At 47.6% G+C, this 22,608-nt stretch overlaps 1 protein-coding gene across 1 annotated transcript in view; it reads left to right on the plus strand.

The window, feature by feature from the left end:
- shank3a (SH3 and multiple ankyrin repeat domains 3a) overlaps positions 1–22,608 on the plus strand; it is a 1,542,118-nt gene that overhangs the window by 1,418,137 nt on the left and 101,373 nt on the right. The window lies entirely within an intron of this gene.

A 22,608-nucleotide genomic window follows, 5' to 3' on the forward strand; every position in this document is an offset into this window, starting at 1 on the left:
CATCAGACTTGCAAGTTACTGAGGGGACATTGAGACCCGAGTGCCGTTCTGTTAAGATCAACGATTGAGTTTGGATATGGCAGTGTAATGATTATGGTCCTGGACACACCCAGACATTGTGACTTCAAATCCCACTGTGCCAAGTTCAGGAAATCTGATCATTTGTGGGCTGGTACCAGAAAAATGACCATGAAATCTGTCAGATTGGTTGTAAAACCCCAACTGGGTCACTAATGTCCTACAGAGTATACAACCTGTCACCCTTACCTGGTCTGGCCTAGACGTCACTCCAGCCGCACACTATGTGGATGACTATTATGCCCTTTGAAGTGGCCCAGTAAACAATTACTCTGAAAGAAGTCCCACCAACACATTTTCAGGGCAACTACAATTTCAAATGTGAGAAATTTAGAACAGAGGGCAGGAGAAACTTTTTCACACACAGAGTTATGAGGCTGTGGGATTCACTTGCAGGGTTAGTGGTTGTGGCAGAAACTATGTCAACATTCAAGATGGATAGGTGGATGAAGGAAAAGAGGCTGAAGGGATTTGGGGGCGGGTATATATGATTGGGACTATTTGCTCATGTGGAGAGTAAATGCCAATATGGACTGGTTGGGCTGAATGGCCTGTTTCCGTGTTGTGATTTCTATGTATTGCTATATTTCTACATAGGGATGGGCAATAAATTCCAGTTTCGCCAACATTGCCCACATCCTGAGAACAAATATAAAAGCAACTCAATACCACACCAGCTGCTGCACTTCCTACTGAGTATCCCCTATACTAAAAGTTGTTAAATTTTACTTTCTGTTGATTGCACATAATGAAAGACATAGATTGATGCAATACACTTGTACAGACCTTCACTCAATGTACCAGATTACGTATAACGTCCTCAAACCCAGAACTAATACAGTCACTTTATCATTAAATTTCTTTAAATACCATCTCTCTCCCACCTGAATCTAATCTGCCTGATGGCGACTGCACTAATTAAGGTATCTGACCCACGCTGTTATTTTTAGTGACCTAATAAAGTTTGACTCTGCTGGGCATCTCGGTGCTGCTGCCCTGCACTGCTTCCTAAACACTAGGCATTCTGTGCAGGGCTGGACTTCAGGGATCAGAGGGGAGGCTGAAAATCAGTGTGATTGAATAAAATGCTCACAGCATCATGAGTCACTGTCTCCAGGAGAGCAGCACAGAGAATCGGAAACAACAAAACACGCACGCAGGCCACCTACACACCCACTCACTCACACACCCACACACCGACGCACAGGCACACACATCCAAATCCCTTCCACCTCCACACACATGCACACTGAAACCCCATACATCAAACACATGCATACTCTCTCTCACATACACACACTCTCATATTCATTATCCCTCTCACACACATCCTCTGGCACACACTCTCTCGCACACTCTCACACACTCTATTCTCTCACACTCTCTCACACAGACTCTCACATTCTCTCATACACACACTCTCACGGACTCTCGCTCATGGACTCTCATTCTCCCAAACACTCTCACATTCTCTCACACACTCACTCACAGACTCTCTCACACACTCCCTCACACACTCTCAGACTCTCACACAGACTCTCACACATTCTCTCATACACACACTCTCATGGACTCTCTCTCATGGACTCTCACACATTCTCTGACACACTCTCATTCTCTCGCACACCCTCACATTCTCGTACACTCACACACTCTCTCACAGACTCTCACACACAACTTTCAGGGTTGTAGTCCCGCCTCCATCGAGTTCTAGCCAACCCACGCGATTTTGACTTGATTGACCTTGTTGAGCCCACCCAGCGGGCTCAGCAGGCCAATTAAGGGCCACCCGGCAACAGGTGACGTCACAGATTGAAATTTCACCTGTCAAGACCTTTTGACAGATGAAATATCAGTGTTTGACAGCTGTTTGAAGCTGTCAAACACTGACAACCTGTCAGGATGATTTAGAGATCTCCCCAGAACAGAAAGCTGAATGCTGCAATTTTTGACAGCTCACAGCCATTCTGCTTTCTGTGCCGGTGAGATGAGGGACTCCCGAGACCTGAAGGAAGGAAAGCTGTAAAGGTAAGTAAATGTAAGTAAAACTTCTTTAAACACTTTACACACACCAAACACACTTACCTTTGCACTCATGCACCCATCACTCACCTGAACACTGGACATCTCGACCCCTCCAAGCCCTTCATCCCGACGGTCCGCCTCCTCTAACTTGGCGTGGTTTGCAGCCATCGGGAATCCCACACTTCAACATTAAAAATAGGGATTAGGCTAAAAACTGCCTGTTAACTAACTACCTGTTAACAGCAGTTAATTGGCACTAATCCCCTTCCTGCCTTGGGGAGGCGGGTCCCAGTGCGGGGCGGGTACCTGCCTCCTTTGAAACTGGCATGGAGGCGGGTTGGGGGCGGGATGGTGTTGGGACCCCCGATTTCGGGATTTTAACCCCCCACATGCCTCCATTCCCGCCTCCACGGCCCAATGAAAATCCTGCCCACTCTCTCACACACGCTCACACACATTCTCTCACACACTCACAGACTCTCACAAACTCACATTCTCTCACAGACTCTCTCACACACTCAGACTCTCTCACACACTCTCACACTCTCACACACTCTCTCACACACTCTCACATTCTCTCTCACACACTCCCTCACAGGCTCTCACACAGATTCTCTCACACTCTTTTACAGACTCTCACACATTCTTTCATATACACACACTCATGGACTCTCTCATGGACTCTCACACACTCTCTCACACACTCACATTCTCTCACAGACTCTCTCACACAATCACAGACTCTCTCACACACTCTCACATTCTCTCACACACACTCATACACACTCTCTCACATTCTCCCAGACTCTGACACACTCCCACAGGCTCTCTCACACACACTCTCTCGCACTCTCTCACACACACTCTCGCATTCTCTCACACTCTAACAGACTCTCTCACACACTCTCACACTCTCACATTCTCTCACACACTCTCTCACACGCTCACATTCTCTCACAGACTCTCTCACACAATCACAGACTCTCTCACATTCTCTCAGACTCTGACACACTCCCACAGGCTCTCTCACACACACTCTCTCGCACTCTCTCACACACACTCTCGCATTCTCTCACACACACTCTCTCTCTCTCACACACACTCTCTCACACACTCTCACACTCTAACAGACTCTCTCACACACTCTCTCACACACTCTTACACTCTCACATTCTCTCACACACTCTCTCACAGACTCTCTCATAGACTGTCTCACACACTCTCACATGCTTTCACGCTCTCATTCTCACACGCTCTCTCACGCTCTCTCACACTCACTCACACACTCTCACATTCTCTCACATTCTCTCACGCTCTCTCACACACTCACTCTCTCACACACCCATGCTCTCTCACACTCTCTCACACTCTCTCACACTCTCTCACACTCTCTCACACTCTCTCACACACTCTCACACACTCTCTCACATTCTCTCACTCTCTCACACACTCTCACATACTCACTCTCTCACACACTCACTCACACACTCTCTCACACACTCACGCGCTCTCACGCGCTCTCTCACTCTCACACACACTCACTCACACACTCACACTCTCACGCTCTCTCACACACTCACTCTCGCACACACTCTCTCACACACTCATTCTCTAACTCTCACACACTCACACAGACTCTCACACTCTCTCACACTCACACACTCTCACATTCTCTCACACACCCTCACATTCTCTCACACACCCTCTCACACACTCTCATTCACTCTCTCACACACTCTCACTCACTCTCTCACACACTCTCACATTCTCTCACACACTCTCACATTCTCACACACACTCTCACATTCTCTCACACACACTCTCACATTCTCCCACACACACTCTCACATTCTCTCACACACACACTCTCACAGACTCACATTCTCTCACACACACTCTCACACACTCTCACACACACTCTCACATTCTTTCACACACTCTCATTCTCTCACACACTCTCTCACACTCTCTCACACTCTCTCACACTCTCACACACTCTCTCACACTCTCACACACTCTCTCACACTCTCACACACTCTCTCACACTCTCTCACACTCTCTCACACTCCCTCACACTCTCACAGACTCTCACATTCTCTCACACACACTCACATTCTCTCACACTCACACACACTCTCTGACACACTCACACACTCTCAGACTCTCTCACACACTTTCACACTCACACACTCTCTCACAGACTCCCTCATACATTCTCACACTCTCTCTCACACACTCTCTCACATTCTCTCACACACACTCACTCACACTCACACACTCACATTCTTTCAAACACTCTCACACTCTCTCACACTCTCTCACATTCTCTCACGTACACTCTCACATTTTCTCATACACTCTCACTCTCTGACACACTCTCACACACTCTCAGACTCTCACACACTCTCTCATACTCTCGCACACTCTCTCACAGACTTCCTCACACACTCTCACACACTCTTGCACACGCTCACACTCTTGCACACCCTCACACTCTCACATTCTCTCACACACACTCTCACACTCTCTCACATTCTCTCTCACACTCACACACACTCACATTCTCTCACACACACTCACACTCACTCACACTCTCACACACTCTTACATTCACTCTCACACTCTCACACAGACTCTCTCACACTCTCTCTCACATTCTCACACACACTCTCTCACATTCTCACACACACTCTCTCACATTCTCTCTCACACTCACACACTCTCCCATTCTCTCACACACACACTCACACTCTCACACACTCTTACATTCTCTCTCACACTCTCACACAGACTCTCTCACACACTCTCTCACATTCTCACACACACTCACACACACTCTCTCACATTCTCTCTCACACTCACACACACACTCTCCCATTCTCTCACACACACTCTCACACTCTCACACACTCTCTCACATTCTCTCACACACACTCTCACACACACTCTCTCACGCACTATAATTCTCACACACACTCTCACACACTCTCAGACTCTCTCTGACACACACACACACACTCTCACACACACACACTCTTACACACTCTCACACACACTCTCACACTCTCTCACAGACTCACATTCTCTCACACACTTTCTCTCACACACTCTCACACTCTCACAGACTTTCACTCTCACTCTCTCACACTCTCACTCTCTCTCACACACTCTCACATTCTCTCTCACTCTCACATTCTCTCACACTCTCTCACACTCTCACACACTCACACATTCTCTCACACACTCACATGCTCGCTCTCTCTCACAGACTCTCACACATTCTTTCACACATTCTCTCATAGATTCTCTCACACACACACACACTCTGACGGACTCTCTCTCATGGACTCTCACACATTCTCTCGCGCACACTCACACACTCTCTCACACACTCTCTCTCACAGACTCTCACACACACTCTCACAATCTCTCTCACACACTCTCAGACTTTCTCTCTTACACACTCTCATTCTCACACACTCACACATTCTCTCACACACTCACATTCTCTCTCACTCTCTCTCACACTCTCTCACACACTCTCACTCTCACACTCACAGACTCTCTCACACACACTCAAACTCTCACACATTCTCTCACACATTCTCTCTTACATTCTCTCACACACACACACTCTGATGGACTCTCCCTCATAGGCGCTCACACATTCTCTCGCACACTCTCACACACTCACAGACTCTCACACACACGCTGTCACACACTCTCTCTTACAGACTCTCACATTCTCATATACACACTCTCAGGCACTCTTAGATACACACACTCACACAGACTCTCTCTCACACACTCAGATACATATTCTCACAGACTCTCATATACACAATCTCTCACACACTCGCCAGGAGTTAAAATCAGCCTTACGGTTTCTGTCGCACACTTGCACGCTTATTTCTCTCACACTCTCTCCGTTGCACACGCACTCTTTTTCTCACACACACACAGGGGAAGCTCTTCTCTTGGTGTGTTTTTCAGGTGGCCAGTGGGTGGTCCAGTCCACTTTTAGGGCTGAGCCTCATTAACAGGATCGGCAGGCAACGTGGGAAATTCATTCACCCCAGGGTAGCCCGCCAACTCCGGGCCGCCATAGCCCAGCCAGCCTCTGTCCTGTGAAAGAAGTAGGCCCATTTAAACGTTAGCCATGCGCCCATCTCAGGTGACCATACAGGCCACCTAGTCCAAGGACCCCAGAAAAATGGTGATGGCTACAGTGGCAGGGGTAAGTTGTGCCCTGCAATTTTTAGAGCGCTTCCACCAGACGGGAGCCTTTGAAATCTCCCCTGCACTCTCTGAGGGGAAAAGTTGGACCTCAAGCCTCATTAACAATTTATACGTGAGCTGCCGGTGCTTGTCAGGCTGCTTTCCTTGCCATCCATGGCCCTCAAGTAAGTCCCGGGATGGGGGGTGGTGGGGGGAGCGTGGCAGGTGGCAGGCGAAGTTGGTGCAGCCTACAGAGTGCAGGGCGAAGGTGATCGAGATGACTATGGAGTCGGGGGAGCAGTCCATCTCCTTCTGGCTCCACAAAAAGGTTATTTTTTACATTTTATTTAAAATAAACTTGCCTTTGGTTGGCGGCCGGCGGGGCCGCTGGCAGGACAGGACCGGCACCTGGTCCGCTAATCGGAAACAAATTTCCCAGAGGGTCCTTCAATAGGTGTTAGGCCCCTAATTAACATATGCATGGGGCCATTGAATTTAGCAGCGGCCCGATCGCACGCGCAGTTTGGGCAAGAGCCGTCCCACTGCTAAATTTATCAGCGTTGCGCCCGTTTCACGCCCAGAAAATGCCCAACACATGCCAATTTCTACCCCCCTTATTCTCTCTTTCACACTCTTTTGCCCCCCTTGAATAAACAGCTCACATGCCAATGTTCTCTTTAATTTTTTTTTGGGTGCGCGGCCCAATCAAAATACCGTGCATGTGTGGTTTTTCCTATTTAAAAGCCGGTGAGCTGGCTGCACAAAAGCTGCAGAGCGCTGCATGGCCGCGCAGCTTAAAGGGAACATTGTCGCATGCACTCTAGCTCCAGCCAACCTAGACAGCACCCACATCGTGCTGGCTGATCACATCGCCCACGTGCAGTACGTAACGTGGGAGGAAAGTGCACCTGATCGTGCAGCCAAGGGCGTGAATGCCCTTACATGTCACCTCGAGAGCCGGGCGCCTGTGAGCCAACAAAGGGGAGCTGGAATCAATCCTGAGGAAAAAGAAACAACAGGGATGTACAGACCACGAAAACTGAAGTCCGACAAAGATCACCTTTGATTTCTAGTGGGCTGTTGAGGAGACAGATAACCCCTATTAGGAGGGAGTGGAACCTAAGAGGGTCTTTGAGAATAATCATCAACGAAATGGGATTGTAGCCCTCCAGCAGGTTAATGGCTAATGCAGTGCTTATCCATTTACAGTTCCCATGGCAACCAATGGTTCCATTTAACTATTCAAGTACGAAATATTTTCCACTGTCTTTATTCTCTTTACGGTTCAAACATCTTATCTAGTCTCTCTTTTTCTCCTTCCCTTTTCAATTTTTTGTCTCGCGTTCCCTGTTCCGGAGGCACTTACATATTCTGAAACGTCAATGCAGTGGGACTGAACAGCACTGCCGATGGGTGGGCCTCACTCGCTGGAAGTGGCTTTATGTTTCCCGTTCTCCGGGGAGCCTCGCTGACTGATGGGGCAACCTACCCGACCATGGGTTTAACTTAAAACACAGGAACATGGGAATTGCTAGGCGAGAAAAGACTATCTACTTCGCCTTCTACCATCCTGGTAGTTGCATAATACAATAATAGAGTTGTTGACTAATCACAGCAATCGATCTCTGTCATCATCCTTTCAGGCAGTGCGATCCAGATCACAACAACTCGCTGCATAATAAAAGTTCTCTTCTCCCCTCTGGTTCTTTTGGCAATTACCTTAAATCTGTGTCCTCTGTTTACCGACCCTCCTGGGAGTGGAAACAGTTTCTCCCTATGCACTCTATCAAAACCTTTCAGAATTTTGAATACCTCTATTAAATCTCCTTTTAACCTTCTCTGCTCTAAAGAGAATCCCAGCTTCTCTAGTCTCACCACATAACTTAAGTCCCTCATCCCTGGAACCATTCTAGTAAATCGCCTCTGCACCCTTGCCAAGGCCTTGAGATCTTTCCTAAAGTGTGGTGCCCAGAATTGGCCACAATACTCCAGCTGAGGCCTAACCAGTGTTTTATAAAGGTTTAGCATAATTTCCTTGCTTTTTGTACTCTATGCCTCTATTTATGAAACCAAGGATCCCGTATGATTTTTTGCCACGATCAAAAGTTTGTGTATGTGAACGCCCAGGTCTCTCTGTTCCTGCACCCACTTTAAAATTGTATCATTTAGTTTCTATTGCCTCTCCTCATTCTTCCTTCCAAAAATGCATCACTTCACACTTCTCTGCATTAAATTTCATCTGCCATGTGCCTGCCCATTTCACCAGTTTGTCTATGTCCTCCCGAAGTCTGCTACTATCCGCCTTATGTCATATCTCAAATTAAATATTATTCTCTGTTTCTATTATTATTAATAAACTTCCATTCAGAAGGCTTTCGATAAGGTCCCGCATAAGAGATTAGCATTTAAAGTTAAAGCACATGAGATTGGGGGTAAGGTACTGTCTTGGATAGAGAACTGGTTGGCAGACAGGAAGCAAAGAGTTGGAATAAACGGGTCTTTTTTCGAGTGGCAGGCAGTGACTAGTGGGGTACCGCGGGGATCGGTGCTAGGACCCCAGCTATTCACAATATATATAAATGATCTAGATGAGGGAACTAGATGTACTATCTCCAAGTTTGCAGATGACACAAAGCTGGGTGGGCGTGTGTGCTGTGAGGAGGATGCAGAGAAACTCCAGTATGATTTGGACAGGTTGGGTGATTGGGCAGATGCATTGCAAATGCAGTATAATGTGGATAAATGCGAGGTTATCCACTTCGGTGGCATAAACAGGAAGACAGATTATTATCTGAACAGCAATAGATTGGGCAAAAGGGGAAGTGCAACGAGACCTGGGTGTCCTTGTGCACCAGTCGCTGAAGGTAAGCATGCAGGTGCAGCAGGCGGTTAAGAAGGCAAATGGTATGTTGGCCTTCATAGCGAGAGGATTTGAGTACAGGAACAAGGATGTGAGGAAGGATGTTCTTGCCATGGAGACAGTGCAGCGAAGATTCACCAGATTGAAACCTGGGATGGCAGGAATGACGTATGAGGAGAGATTGGGTCAATTAGGCTTATATTCGCTAGAGTTTAGAAGAATGAGAGGGGATCTCATTGAAACTTATAAAATTCTAACTGGACTAGATGCAGGATGGATGTTCCCGATGGCGGGGGAGTCCAGAACCAGGGGTCACAGTCTAAGGATAAGGGGTAAGCCATTTAGGACTGAGATGAGGAGGAATTTCTTCAGCCAGAGAGTGGTGAACCTGTGGAATTCTCTGCCACACAGGGCAGTTGAGGCCAATTCATTAAATATATTCAAGAAGGAGTGTGATATATTTCTTGAAGCTAAAGGGATCAGGGGATATGGGGAGAAGGCAGGGACAGGGTACTGAATTTGGATGATCAGCCATGATCTCATTAAATGGCGGAGCGGGCTCGAGGGGCCGAATGGCCTGCTCCTGCTCCTATCTTCTATGTTTCTATAAACTTCTCAAAACACTTCACATAGTGCAGTGACTTAGAGCTAGGTCATTCAAAGGTGAAATCAGGAAGCACTTTTTCACACAAAGGGTAGTGGAAATCTGGAACACTCTCTCCCAAAAGGCTGTGGATGCTGGGGGTCAATTGAAATTTTCAAGCCTGAGATTGATAGATTTTTGTTAGGTAAGGGTATCGAGGGATATGGAGCAACGACAGAGTTAACGTTCTGACGAAAGGTCATCAACCAGAAACGTTAACTCTGTTTCTCTCTTCACAGATGCTGCCTGACCTGCTGAGTGTTTCCAGCATTTTCTGTTTTATTTCAGATTTCCAGCATCAGCAGTAACTTGCTTTTGGACAGATAAATGGAGTTGAGGCACAGGGCAGCCATAAGAACAGAAGAAATAGGAGCAGGAGTAGGCCATACAGCCCCTCGAGCCTGCTCCGCCATTCAATAAGATCATGGCTGATCTTCGACCTCAACTCCACTTTCCTGCCATCCCCATCTCCCTTGATTCCCTTAGTATCCAAAAATCTATTGCTCTCAGTCTAGAATACACTTAACGAATGAGCATCCACAGCCCTATGGGTTAGAGAATTCCAAGATTCACAACCCTCCGAGTGAAGAAATTTCTCCTCATCTCAATCCTAAATGGTCGACCTCTTATTCTGAGACAATGAGCCCTATTTCTAGACTCTCCAGCCAGGGGAAACAACCTCTCAGCAGCTACAACAAGCCCTCTAAGAATTTTATACATTTCAATGAGATCACCTCTCATTGTTTTAAACTCCAGAGAATATAGGCCCATTCTACTCAATCTCTCCTCATAGGACAACCCTCTCATCCCAGGAATCAATCGAGTGAACCTTTGTTGCACCCACCTCTAAGGCAAGTATAATTGATTGGCAGAATTGGCTCTAGAGGATGACTGCTGTGTAAGTTCCCCGCAAGTAGAAATGAGTTGAATAAGTGGTTAATCTAGTTTTGGCATATTGGCCAAAGGTCAAATTGTTGCCCAACCCTCGAGCAGAACTGCTACTCTTGGATAGATCATTATTGTCCACCTGACTGACCAGATGTAGATTGGGTTTATTATCTCATCCTGACAGCAGTACTCCCTCGATTACAGACCTGCAGTGTTAGTTTATATGCTGAAGTCCTACGGTGCAAATTCAAGCCCTTGCCTTCTAGCTCCCACGGTGAGAGTGCTGCAACTGGGCCAAAGCAACATTTGGACAAGTATTATTAAATGCAAGATGATTGCCTATGGTGTTGTAGACAGGGAGTCAAGACCAAGTGTAGTCCTTACGGGAAGCAAGGATAGAGGGCGGGGGACAATTGGACCAGACCATACAGAGGTAATTCAGCCCCCACTTTAAAGTCATATATTCTGTCTTTATATTATGTAGATTCCTTTGTCCACATTTATAATGGAAATTGTCTATGTAAACTTGTCACACTTTCATTGCAACCTGCCACTAATGGTGGTGCTACAGCGCCTCCACTGGCAGGTGTGTGAAATTAGTGTGGTGTTTACATAGGCCGTTCCCATTATAAATGTGGACATAGGAATCTATATGATGGAAAAAGTCAATAGGAAGTGCACACAGACATAAGATTTTTAATACAGTATAGATACATTTTCAATTTAAAATTGCTTAATTCTGTAATAAATTTCAGTGTATAATTCAAAGAAAAACTTATTACTTTAAGGAATTCAAGGCTTTCCCCTTTCACTTTTACCCCTAATAAATTAGCAATATCCCTGTCAAATCTCCCAAATATTTATACTCACCGCGTATAGCACAATCGGTATCATAGTATTGAATAAACAGCCCCCTCAGCACTGGTATCCAGTCACTGGTTCCACCCATTTGATAACAGAGCTGAGCAATGTCAGTGGTGGGCAACAAGTGGTGAGAAAGACCAGCGTGGAAAGGGGAATGTGGGAGGAGAGGAAGCAGCATGAGGTCAACATCAACTCTGGGACCACGGTGACTGTCACTGCGTCAGTGCCTATGCATTGAAGGGACTACTCTACACGAGCCCAGACAGGAAGTGTCAGCGATCTGAGACATGAGGGGCATCGCAACTGAGCCCAATCTTATCCTTACCCAACACACACACACAGGCGCGCTATAACCCATTGTGTGAAACATTCCTTTTCTCCCCTTTCCCTTTATTCTTCCAGTACTAACCCTGATTTTCAATTCACTGAATATGTAGAAATCATTTGTCATTATTTACCGGCTCAAACTCTTTCACAATTTTGAGCCTAAGTTATCAGCCCTGGATCAATGGGTAGCACTCGCCTCTGAGTCAGGAGGGCATGGCTGCACTGTCGAAGGTTCCATCTTTCGGATGAGACGTTAAACCAAGGCCTTGTCTGCTCTCTCAGGTGGATGTAGAAGATTGCACGGCACTATTTGAAGAACATTAGGCAGATCCCCCAGTGAACATTAGATGTATTTAAGCTAGGTAAGTACATGAGGGAGAATAAACATAGACCAGTTGGGCCGAGTGGCCTGTTTCTGAACTGTAATTTCTATGCAATTCTATGTCCTCGTCAATATTTATCCCTCAACCAACTCCTAAAACAGATGCTCTGGTCATTATCTCATTGCTGTTTGTGGGAGATTGCTGTGTGCAAATTGGCTGCCACATTTCCTACATTATTACAACAGTGACTACACTTCAAAAGTACTTCATTGACTGTAGGATGTCCTGAAAGGCACTATATCAATGCAAGTCTTTCTTTTTCCCTCAACCCACATCACTAAAACAGGTTATATGGTCATTTATCTGCTTCAATACACCCTCAGTCTGTGAATTTACAGGGTAATTTACTGTTTCAGTGCACCCCAGTCTATGATTTCTGCCCATTGAAATGGGGAGAGATGAATCGTAAAACCTCCCCCTTATTGTGCAGAGAGGAACTGCACGTTAGTGATCATGTATACGAGTAACCAGCCTGCTTGCGAATACACATCTGTCTACCTGTGCTTACATACCTACACATGCCCTACCTATTTAACTCAGTCTCCTTTGAGTAAGTGTTGCCCCTGCTGTGAAGGAATAAGCCATATTCAGAAAAATACACCATTCTATGAAATAATTCTAGCCTAATTAAAACATGACATACTAGGGGAGAAATTGGGTGAGTAGCGCCACCTGTTAGCGCCTAAAGAGGCAGGCAGTGGCTGTAGCGCCACTGGCTGCGCCTCCCGCGATATTCAGGAGGGGTGCTAATGGTGGCGTTAGCCTGTTGCGCTGCGCCGCCACCGATGACGTTATCGGTGTGCACAGCACCCCATTCGCGCCCCGTTCACGATATTTGGTAGCGAACGCCACAGTTGCGCCGTTCGCTACCCGCGCCCGGTTCACGGGGCCTTACTGTGCCGGCAGCGGCGCAAGTTAAGGTGGAGGTGCGGGGCGGCCGCTTTTTCAGCGGCCGCCTGCCAGCACCTCCGTCCCCGGTCTCCTAACCCCACCCCCCCCCGCGGCATTGCCGGCTGTTTCCCGAGAGCCCGGCACCTCTCCTTGGTGCCGGGCTCATTTGCCGGCACTCGCAAGCGGGGATCGCGCTGTTGCAGGCACTTCCCCCTTAACAGTGGGAGGAAGGCCTGCAGTACCGCAGCGTGCCGTGCCGCAGCGTGTGGCGCTGCGGCACGTTGCGCTGCAATAATCAGTTTCAGCGCCCTAAGAGGGACGCGGAGCGCCTCGAGCCTCGCCCCGTGTCCCTTGAGGGGCACTGAAACTGAATTTCTGGCGATCAGTATTACTCCGATCGCTGCGCTAAATCCTGCGCTCAGGCGACTTTTGCGCCACTTTGGCGCCCCAACCCAATTTCTAGGCCACTAGGTCTGGAAATCTGGAAGCCGCAACAATCATAGAAACATAGAAGATAGGAGCAGGAGTAGGCCATTCGGCCCCTCGAGCCTGCTCTGCCATTCAATGAGATCATGGCTGATCATCCAAATTCAGTACCCCGTTCCTGCCTTCTCTCCATATCCCTTGATCCCTTTGGCCTTAAGAAATATATCCAACTCCTTCTTGAATATATTTAATGAATTGGCCTCTACTGCCTTCTGTGGTAGAGAATTTCACAGGTTCACCACTCTCTGGGTGAAGAAATTCCTCCTCATCTCTGTCCTAAATGGCTTACTCCTTATCATTAGACTGTGACCCCTGGTTCTGGACTCCCTGACCATCGGGAACATCCTTCCTGCATCTAGTCTATCTAGTCCTGTTAGAATTTTATAAGTTTCAATGAGATCCCCTCTCATTCTTCTAAACTCCAGCAAGTATAAGCCCAATCGACCCAATCTCTCCTCATACATCATTCCTGCCATCCCAGGTATCAATCTGGTGAATCTTCGCTGCACTCCTTCCATGGCAAGAACATCCTTCCTCAGATAAGGCGACCAAAACTGCACACAGTACTCAAGATGTGGTCTCACCAAGGCCCTGTACAACTGCAGCAAGACATCCTTGTTCCTGTACTCAAACCTTCTCGCTACGAAGGCCAACATACCATTTGCCTTCTTAACCGCCTGCTGCACCTGCATGCTTACCTTCAGTGACTGGTGCACAAGGACGCCCAGGTCTCGTTGCACTTCCCCTTCTCCCAATCTATTGCCATTCAGATAATAATCTGCCTTCCTGTTTTTGACACCAAAGTGGATAACCTCGCATTTATCCACGTTATATTGCATCTGCCATGCTTCTGCCCAATCACCCAACCTGTCCAAATCATACTGGAGTTTTTCGGCATCCTCCTCACAGCACACACGCCCACCCAGCTTTGTGTCGTCTGCAAACTTGGAGATATTACATCTAGTTCCCTCGTCTAGACCATTAATATATACAGGTAGACTATCCTTTATCCGAAAACCTCGGGACCAGCCGTGTTTCGGTTTTCGGAAAATTTCGGATTTCGGAAGGTATTTTATAAGACTGGGAAATTTGTCGGGGGTGGGTCGGCGGGGGTCCACGGGGGGGTCGTCGAGGTCGGCGGTGGGGGTTGGCGGGGGGTCGGCGGGGGTCGGGGTCGGCGGGGGGGGGTCGGCGGGGATCCGCGGGAGTCGGGGTCGGCGGGGGTCCACGGGGGGGTCGGCGGGGGGGTCCGCGGGAGTCAGGGTCGGCGGGGGGGTCGGCGGGGGGGTCGGCGGGAGTCGGGGTCGGCGGGGGTCCGCGGGGGGGTCGGCGGGAGTCGGGATCGGGGGGGTCGGCGGGGGTCCGCGGGGGGGGGTCCGCGGGGGGTCGTCGGCGTGGGTCGGGGTCGTGCGCCACTCTGGTCATGTCGTGCGCACAACTTACGCTGAACGAAAAAACCTTCGGTTTTTAGAGGGTTTCGGTTTTCGGAAGTTCGGATAAAAGGTAGTCTACCTGTACTGTGAATAGCTGGGGTCCAAGGACCGATCCCTGCGGTACCCCACTAGTCACTGCCTGCCACTCGGAAAAAGACCTGTTTATTCCAACTCTTTGCTTTCTGTCTGCCAACCAGTTCTCTATCCAAGTCAACACCTTGCCCCCAATCCCATGTGCCTTAACTTTACATGCTAATCTCTTATGCGGGACCTTATCGAAAGCCTTTTGAAAGTCCAAATACACCACATCCACTGGTTCTCCCTTATCTATTTTACCAGTTACATCCTCAAAAAAGTTCCAGTAGATTAGTCAAGCACGATTTACCTTTTGTAAATCCATGTTGACTTTGTCCGATCCTATCACTGTTTTCCAAGTGCTCTGCTATTACATCTCTATATATTTTATAAATATAAAGGAGTTGGTTTGTCTGTTGTCTGTCTGTCTGTCTGTGTGTCCGCTATACAGTCAACAGTTATAGAGTGTACCTACACATATGTTATATCAAAAGAAAGCTGATGATCAGGGGAGTGTCATAGGCGTATTTACTTTTTGGTCAGACAAAAATTGTTTGGACAGTATACAAAAAACTTTCAAAAATCCGCTCATTAGCGGTTGACCAATCCTACCGCTCATTAGCTTTGAGTGACGTGATGGTTGACCAATTGGGGGGGGCGTTTCATGGCGTTTGTGGGCGGGCCCTAATCCTTCAAACTGCCGAGCGGGAGCTGAGCTGAGGTGAGTGGCGGCCATTAAAGACCAGCCGGGCCTGAAGCGCTGGCGGCCGCCCTTCTTCACCCGCAAAATCTCCCTCCGGCTCTCACATTTTAGCAGGGAAGAGGCTGCTTTAAATTAGATCGTTCACTCAGTCGCGTCTCTCTTCATCTCTTTTGTTTTTCTTCTCTCTGGCCGGCTGCGCGGGAAAACAGAGAACCACGTGGCCCAAGAGACAGCGAGCAGGGGAGCAGTGGCGAGGGCTCCGGCTCAGCGGATCGGGCGCTCATCAGGGGTCGGCCCGCAACACATCGACCGGAGGAATGGCGGCTCTCTCTCTCCTTCACCCCCCCTTCTCTCTCTCTCCTTTACGCCCCCCTCTCTCTCTCTCTCTCTCTCCCGCCGACCTCACAAAATGGCGGCCGCCCTTCTGCACCCGCCGGGCTCTCGGACACGGGAGTCCGGAGCGAAAGGCCTTCGACTGCCGCCCGGCCAACCGGGTCCAAAGGCCCGCCTGGTTAAACATGAGGAATCCCGGGCTCGCTTCTGAGCGATTGGCACCCGGCCTCCCGGTGTCGGACTGACTCCGCTCTGGTACCAAGGTGAGTCGGAGGGAGAGGGAGAGAGAGAGAGAGCGGGGAGGGAGGGAGAGAGAGAGAGAGAGAGGCAGGGAGAGAGAGGGGGGGAGAGAGAGAGGGGAGAGAGAGAGAGCGGCAGGGAGAGAGAGGGTGAGGGAGAGAGAGAGAGGGTGAGGGAGGGAGAGAGAGAGGGGCAGGGAGAGAGAGAGGGGGGGAGAGAGGGAGGGGGAGGGAGAGAGAGAGGGGGGGAGAGAGAGAGGGGGAGGAGAGAGAGGGGGAGGGAGAGAGAGAGGGGGCAGGGAGAGAGAGAGGGGGGGGGAGGGAGAGAGAGAGAGAGGGGGAGGGAGGGAGAGAGAGAGGGGGAGGGAAGGAGAGAGAGGGGGAGGGAGAGAGAGGGGGAGGGAGAGAGACAGGGTGAGGGAGGGAAAGTGTGAAGGGGTGGGAGAGGGAGGGAGAGCTCGCCTTCTTCCTTCGGCCGCCGCAATTCAAACTTCCCGCCGACCTCACAAAATGGCGGCCGCCCTTCTTCACCCGCCGGGCTCTGAGTCCAGCCCCGTCCCCGGGGTGTCTTTCTCTCTTCTCTATCTCCTTCCCTCACTCTCTCCTTCCCCCTCTCTCTCTCCCTCTCTCTCCTTCCCTCTCTCTCTCTCTCTCTCTCTCTCCTTCCCTCTCTCTCTCTCTCTCTCTCCTTCCCTCTCTCTCTCTCTCCTTCCTCTCTCTCTCTCTCTCTCTCTCTCTCCTTCCCTCTCTCTCTCTCATCTCCTTCCCTCTCTCTCTCTGTCTCTCCTTCCCTCTCTCTCTCTCTCCTTCCCTCTCTCTCTCTCTCCTTCCCTCTCTCTCTCTGTCTCTCCTTCCCTCTCTCTCTGTCTCTCTCTCCTTCCCTCTCTCTCTCTCCTTCCTTCCCTCTCTCTGTCTCTCTCTCCTTCCCTCTCTCTCTCTGTCTCCTTCCCTCTCTCTCTCCTTCCCTCTCTCTCTGCTTCCCCTCTCTCTCTCTCTCTCTCCTTCTCTCTCTCTCTCTCCTTCCCTCTCTCTCCTCTCTCTCCCCCTTCTCTCTCTCTCTCCTTCCCTCTCTCTCTCTCCCTCCTTCCCTCTCGCTCTCTCTCCTTCCCTCTCTCTCTCTCTCTCCTTCCCTCTCTGTCTCTGTCTCCTTCCCTCTCTCTCTCTCCTTTCCTCTCTCTCTCTCTCTCTCTCCTTCCCTCTCTCTCTCTCTCTCTCCTTCCCTCTCTCTCTCTCTCCTTCCCTCTCTCTCTCTCCTTCCCTCTCTCTCCTTCCCTCTCTCTCTCTTTCCCTCTCTCTCTCTCTCTTTCCCTCTCTCTCTCCTTCCCACACAGACAGACAGACAGACAAACTCATTTGTATGCCCTCAAAAAACCCTCGGCACCGCCAGGCACTCCAGCTAGTCTTTTATAATGGACTCCAGCATTTTCCCCACTACCGATGTCAGGCTCACCGGTCTGTAATTCCCCATCTTCTCTCTGCCACCTTTTTTGAACAGTGGGGTAACATTAGCTACCCTCCAATCCATGGGTACTGTTCCAGAGTCTATTGAATGTTGGAAGATGACCAGCAATGCATCTACTAATCTAAAGCTGTAAACAGCATACAGGCTATTGAGGTAAGATAAGTTGTTGACACTGAATCAATCGCCTTATTGAAACAGGAGGTTGGAGGCTCCTGAAGTCTGCAGCCTTGGAAAGAACACAATGGTACACCATGTTAAGGTGTCCTAAATTACACTTTGGAAAGAATCACATAAGATTAAGAAACATATGCCTTCGTAAAAATGACATCAAATGAAACACAGGAGACACGATTCTGTGTTGCAACCAGCTGAGATAAATAAGAATTGCATAGATCACCCTGGTTGAGGAGTTTTAATTTACATGTCGTAAAATGATACAAACAGAAGACCTTGGTAAGAATGACATTAAATAGAGGCACCTGCTGGTTACACCGTTTTTTATGATAAGCTTTGAACACCTAGGGTAGAGACATAATTCTTAATGCTACCAGCTGATCAAACTGTAAAAATAGCAGGGGTCAGCAGAAAAATGACTAGAGATAATTAGCTTACATCAGCAGAAAACTGCAAAGGAAATACCACTGCAAAAGGGTATAAAAATTGGAACTTTCAAATGGGATGATAGATCCGCTGTAAGGGGCAAAGCAGTTCTCAGGCTTCAGAGGCAGGCTCTGTAAGTCTACACCTCTTTGTACCTCGGGTATTTGATTTTGGTGGATATCATGGAATAAAGACTAAGAACTGTAAAAATGTGGCGAAGTTAAGATTTGAGAAGAAGGATCTCTGATAATAGAATTGTAAGTTTTCTGTTTTTGGAACTGTTAATGTTGCGATTGAAACACCTACTGTAATTACATGTCGGTTCTTTAATAAATCTATATTTTTTTAGAATTGTCTCACATAATACTTCTGTATCAAACTCGAGAACTCAATCTCTGTACGCTCTTTGGTGAGGAGTTGCAGAATTCTGAGGGAGTTTTCCAGACCCTCATAATATCCAGAACGTTACAGTCTAGCTAAACTTATTAAAAGTGCTATCTGGAGGATGGTAACATCTTCAGGTTGTTCCTTTCCTTTAGGGAGAGATAGTCTGGATCTTCAGACCCAATTAAGCGTCTTTAGGATTCGGCTACCTCAAACTTTAGTTGAAAGTGAACGTCTGGGGAATACGCCTGATCTGGGGTAGCCCAAAAGGGGCTAGGACTAGTAATTATCCTTTCACTGCCTCCATACCAGCACCTGCAACACTCAGCCACTATTATTTGAGATGGAGCTGTCTGGAGAAAATACTTTTGTTCCAGTTCCTAATACTTTTTTTTGTATAAATAACTTGATGACAGTTTCTGTAAACAGACAGTCTCTGATGAACTGAAACCTGTACCATTATTCTCTGCCATATTTGGGTTAGTATAGCCCAACAATTAATTCACATGCTAGTAAATTGCTTACAGGATAATGCATAGGACACGAACGACATTGCCTGTCATCTGTGACAGTGGAAAATATATCACTGTTAGACCCTTTAGAACATCTGTGATAGCCACCAAGAAATCAAATGGGAATTCAGAAGAAACTTCTTTATCCAGAGAGTGGTGAGAATGTGGAACTCACTACCACAGGGAGTAGTTGAGGCGAATAGCACAGATGCATTTAAGGGGAAGCTAGATAAGAATATGAAGGAGAAGGGAATAGAGGGTTATGCTGATAGAGTTAGATGAGGAAAGATGGAAGGAAGCTCGAGTGGTGCATAAACACCGGCATGGATTGGTTGGGCCGAATGACCTGTTTCTATGCTGTATATTCTGTGTAATTCTATCAACATATCCTTCTATTCCTTTCTTCCTCAAGTGCTTATCTAGCTTCTACTTAAATGCACCTATGCTATTTGCCTCAACTACTCCATGTTGCAGTGAGTTCCACATTCTAACCACTTGCTGAGTAAAGATCAATCAAGAAGCAATCACTGAGTAATGTCTAGACTGGATTTCCACAGCTCTCACATTTCCAGGGCAATAACACATTGGGGGTAAATTTTTGTCATAACGCATGGGCAGTTCTCTGGTGGAGCAGCTCACCCGCTTATTATAGAGGCAAACCCTCCACCCTATTTTTTGCAAGGCTTAGTGGAGATTTAACAGTGGTTTTTCAAATAATAAAGGGTTTTGATAGGCTGAATAGGGAAAGACTATTTCCTCTGGTTGGGGAGTTAGTGACGAGAGATCATCAATTTAAAATTCTGAGGAGAAATTTCAACCTCGGCTCAGTCGGTAACACTCTCGCCTCTCAGTCAGAAGGTTGTGAGTCCAATTGCTACTTCAGAGATTTGAGCACATAATCCAAGTTGGCACTCCAGTGCAGAACTGAGGGAGTGCTGCACTGTCAGAGATGCATCCTTTGGATGAGATGTTAAACCGAGGCCCCGTCTCCCCTCTCAGGTGAGTAAAAGATTCCATGGCACTATTCGAAGAAGAACTGGGGAGATCTCCCTGGTGTTCTGGCCAATATTTATCCCCTCAACCAACATCACTAAGACAGATTATCTGGTAATTTATCTCATAGCTGTTTGTGGGAGCTTGCTGTGCACAAATTGGCTGCATTACAACAGTGACTACACTTCAAATGTAGTTCATTGGCTGTAAAGCATTTTGAAATGTCCTGCGGTTGTGAAAGGCATTATATAAATGCAAGTTCTTTCTTGTTTTCTTTCTTTGCAGAGAGAGATGTTTGCGCATGGAATGCTTTGCCATAGGGAGTGCTTAAGACAGAGTGATTGATTCTTTTATGGGAAAGTTGGATAAATATCCAAAGCAGCGGCAGATACAGGGTTGCGAGGCAGGGGCATTAATTTTGTATTGCTCTAGCAAAGAGCCAGCACGGATACAATGGGTCAAATGGCCTCCTTCTGTGCTGTAAACTTTTATGGTTGTAAAGGATGCTCTGCATCCTGTGGTGTGCCAAAAAGAAACATTTACAACTCATTTCCCACCAAGCCCTGGAAACAGATCCCAATCTGTTGAAGAGATTTATCATAACCTCACTTCTCAATCTCTGAGTGACAATTTTCAATTGATGGCCCCTCATCACTGACTTTCCAAAAAGACAACATAATCTTTCCCACACTCCATGAATTTAGGTGATGACGATGGTGGTTTCCTGATATCAAAACAGTACAGGACTCTGCTCACCTGTTCTACTTGAGCACTGTATACTGGATGGAAAGGAGTGCTCCTTTCACATGATGCATTGAGTAGAGGAGACCGATGGTGGCCAAGGCCATGAACTTACAAATGTGGTAACTCACAATTCCATCATTGTGCCCAGGAAGGCATGTTTCAGGCACCCAGGGTCAAGACAGCATGGGTTACATACAAGTAAAGCTCCCTCTACACTGTCCCATCAGACACTCGTAGGGCAGGTACAGCACGAGTTAGATACAGAGTAAAGCTCCCTCTTTACTGACCCATCAAGCAGATAGGACCTCAGATTTATTGTCTCATCTGATGCTTAGCACCTCCCATAATGTAACATTCCCTCAGTACTGTACTTGAGTGTCAGCCGAGATTATGTGCTTAGGTCCTGGACCTTAGGTTTGAACCCACAACCTTCTGACTCAGAAGGGAGAGTGCTACCAACTGAGCCAAACTGACACCTGTTGATAGCTGGTCTGATCCTAAACTTCACAAAGCTAAAACCACTATTATCTATAACCTCACTGACTCAGTATAAAGAAAGCACATGACTTACTTCCAATATATTCCATATAGTTATATATGTATGTGTGTTTATATGTACAGTACTGTATTTGTGTCTATATATATGTATGTGTATATATATGCGTGTGTGTGTGTGTATATATATATTTTTATTCGTTACTGGGATGTGGGTGTCGTTGGCAAGGCCAGAATTTTTTGCCCGTCCCTAATTGCCCTGGAGAAGGTGGTGGTGAGCCGCCTTCTTGAACCGCTGCAGTCCGTGTGGTGAAGGTACTCACACGGTGCTGTTAGGGAGGGAGTCCCATATATGCATGTCTGTGTACATAAATATGTATATGCATATATATGTATGTATTATATATATATATATATAGATATATATACTTACAGCAACTTGGAATCTCCATAACCCCTCAGCTCTAAATTTCCAGTTCAGTAACACTGAGGTGTCAATTTGTTTATTCATGGGGAGCTGGGTTAATTTTTAACGAGGTTGAACTTTGCGCCTGATCTCTGCCTTGCTTCAAAGCGATATGGTTGCACTTTACTGAAAGGGGCAAAAAGGATGTCACAGAGACTGAGGGGTAGAGGAAGGCGAGGGAGATAAGGAAGGGGAAAGAAAAGGAAGAGAGAACGAGGAGGTGGGAGAGAACACACAAGCGCGAGGTGGAAAGGAGGAGCAGCCGGAGAGAGATAGGGCGAGGAGGACAGAAGGACTAGGGGGCGAGGGTCAGAGGGCAGTCGGTGCTGTACGTGCAGTTGGCAGCGTTAAACCTAATGTTTGCCACCTTTGAAGCTCTGTCAGTCTGCCTACTCACCTCACAGAAAGAACGTCGACAAGCTGTTTGTGTTGAAGCGACAGTTTGGGTTGGGTGACTGTTTGGGAGGAAGCAGTTCACACACCATTTAAAATTCAGAGCTGGAATC

This window comes from Somniosus microcephalus, chromosome 17 (assembly GCF_052327205.1).
Source record: "Somniosus microcephalus isolate GS21.2 chromosome 17, FLI_Smic_1.0, whole genome shotgun sequence".
Lineage (NCBI taxonomy): Eukaryota > Metazoa > Chordata > Chondrichthyes > Squaliformes > Somniosidae > Somniosus > Somniosus microcephalus.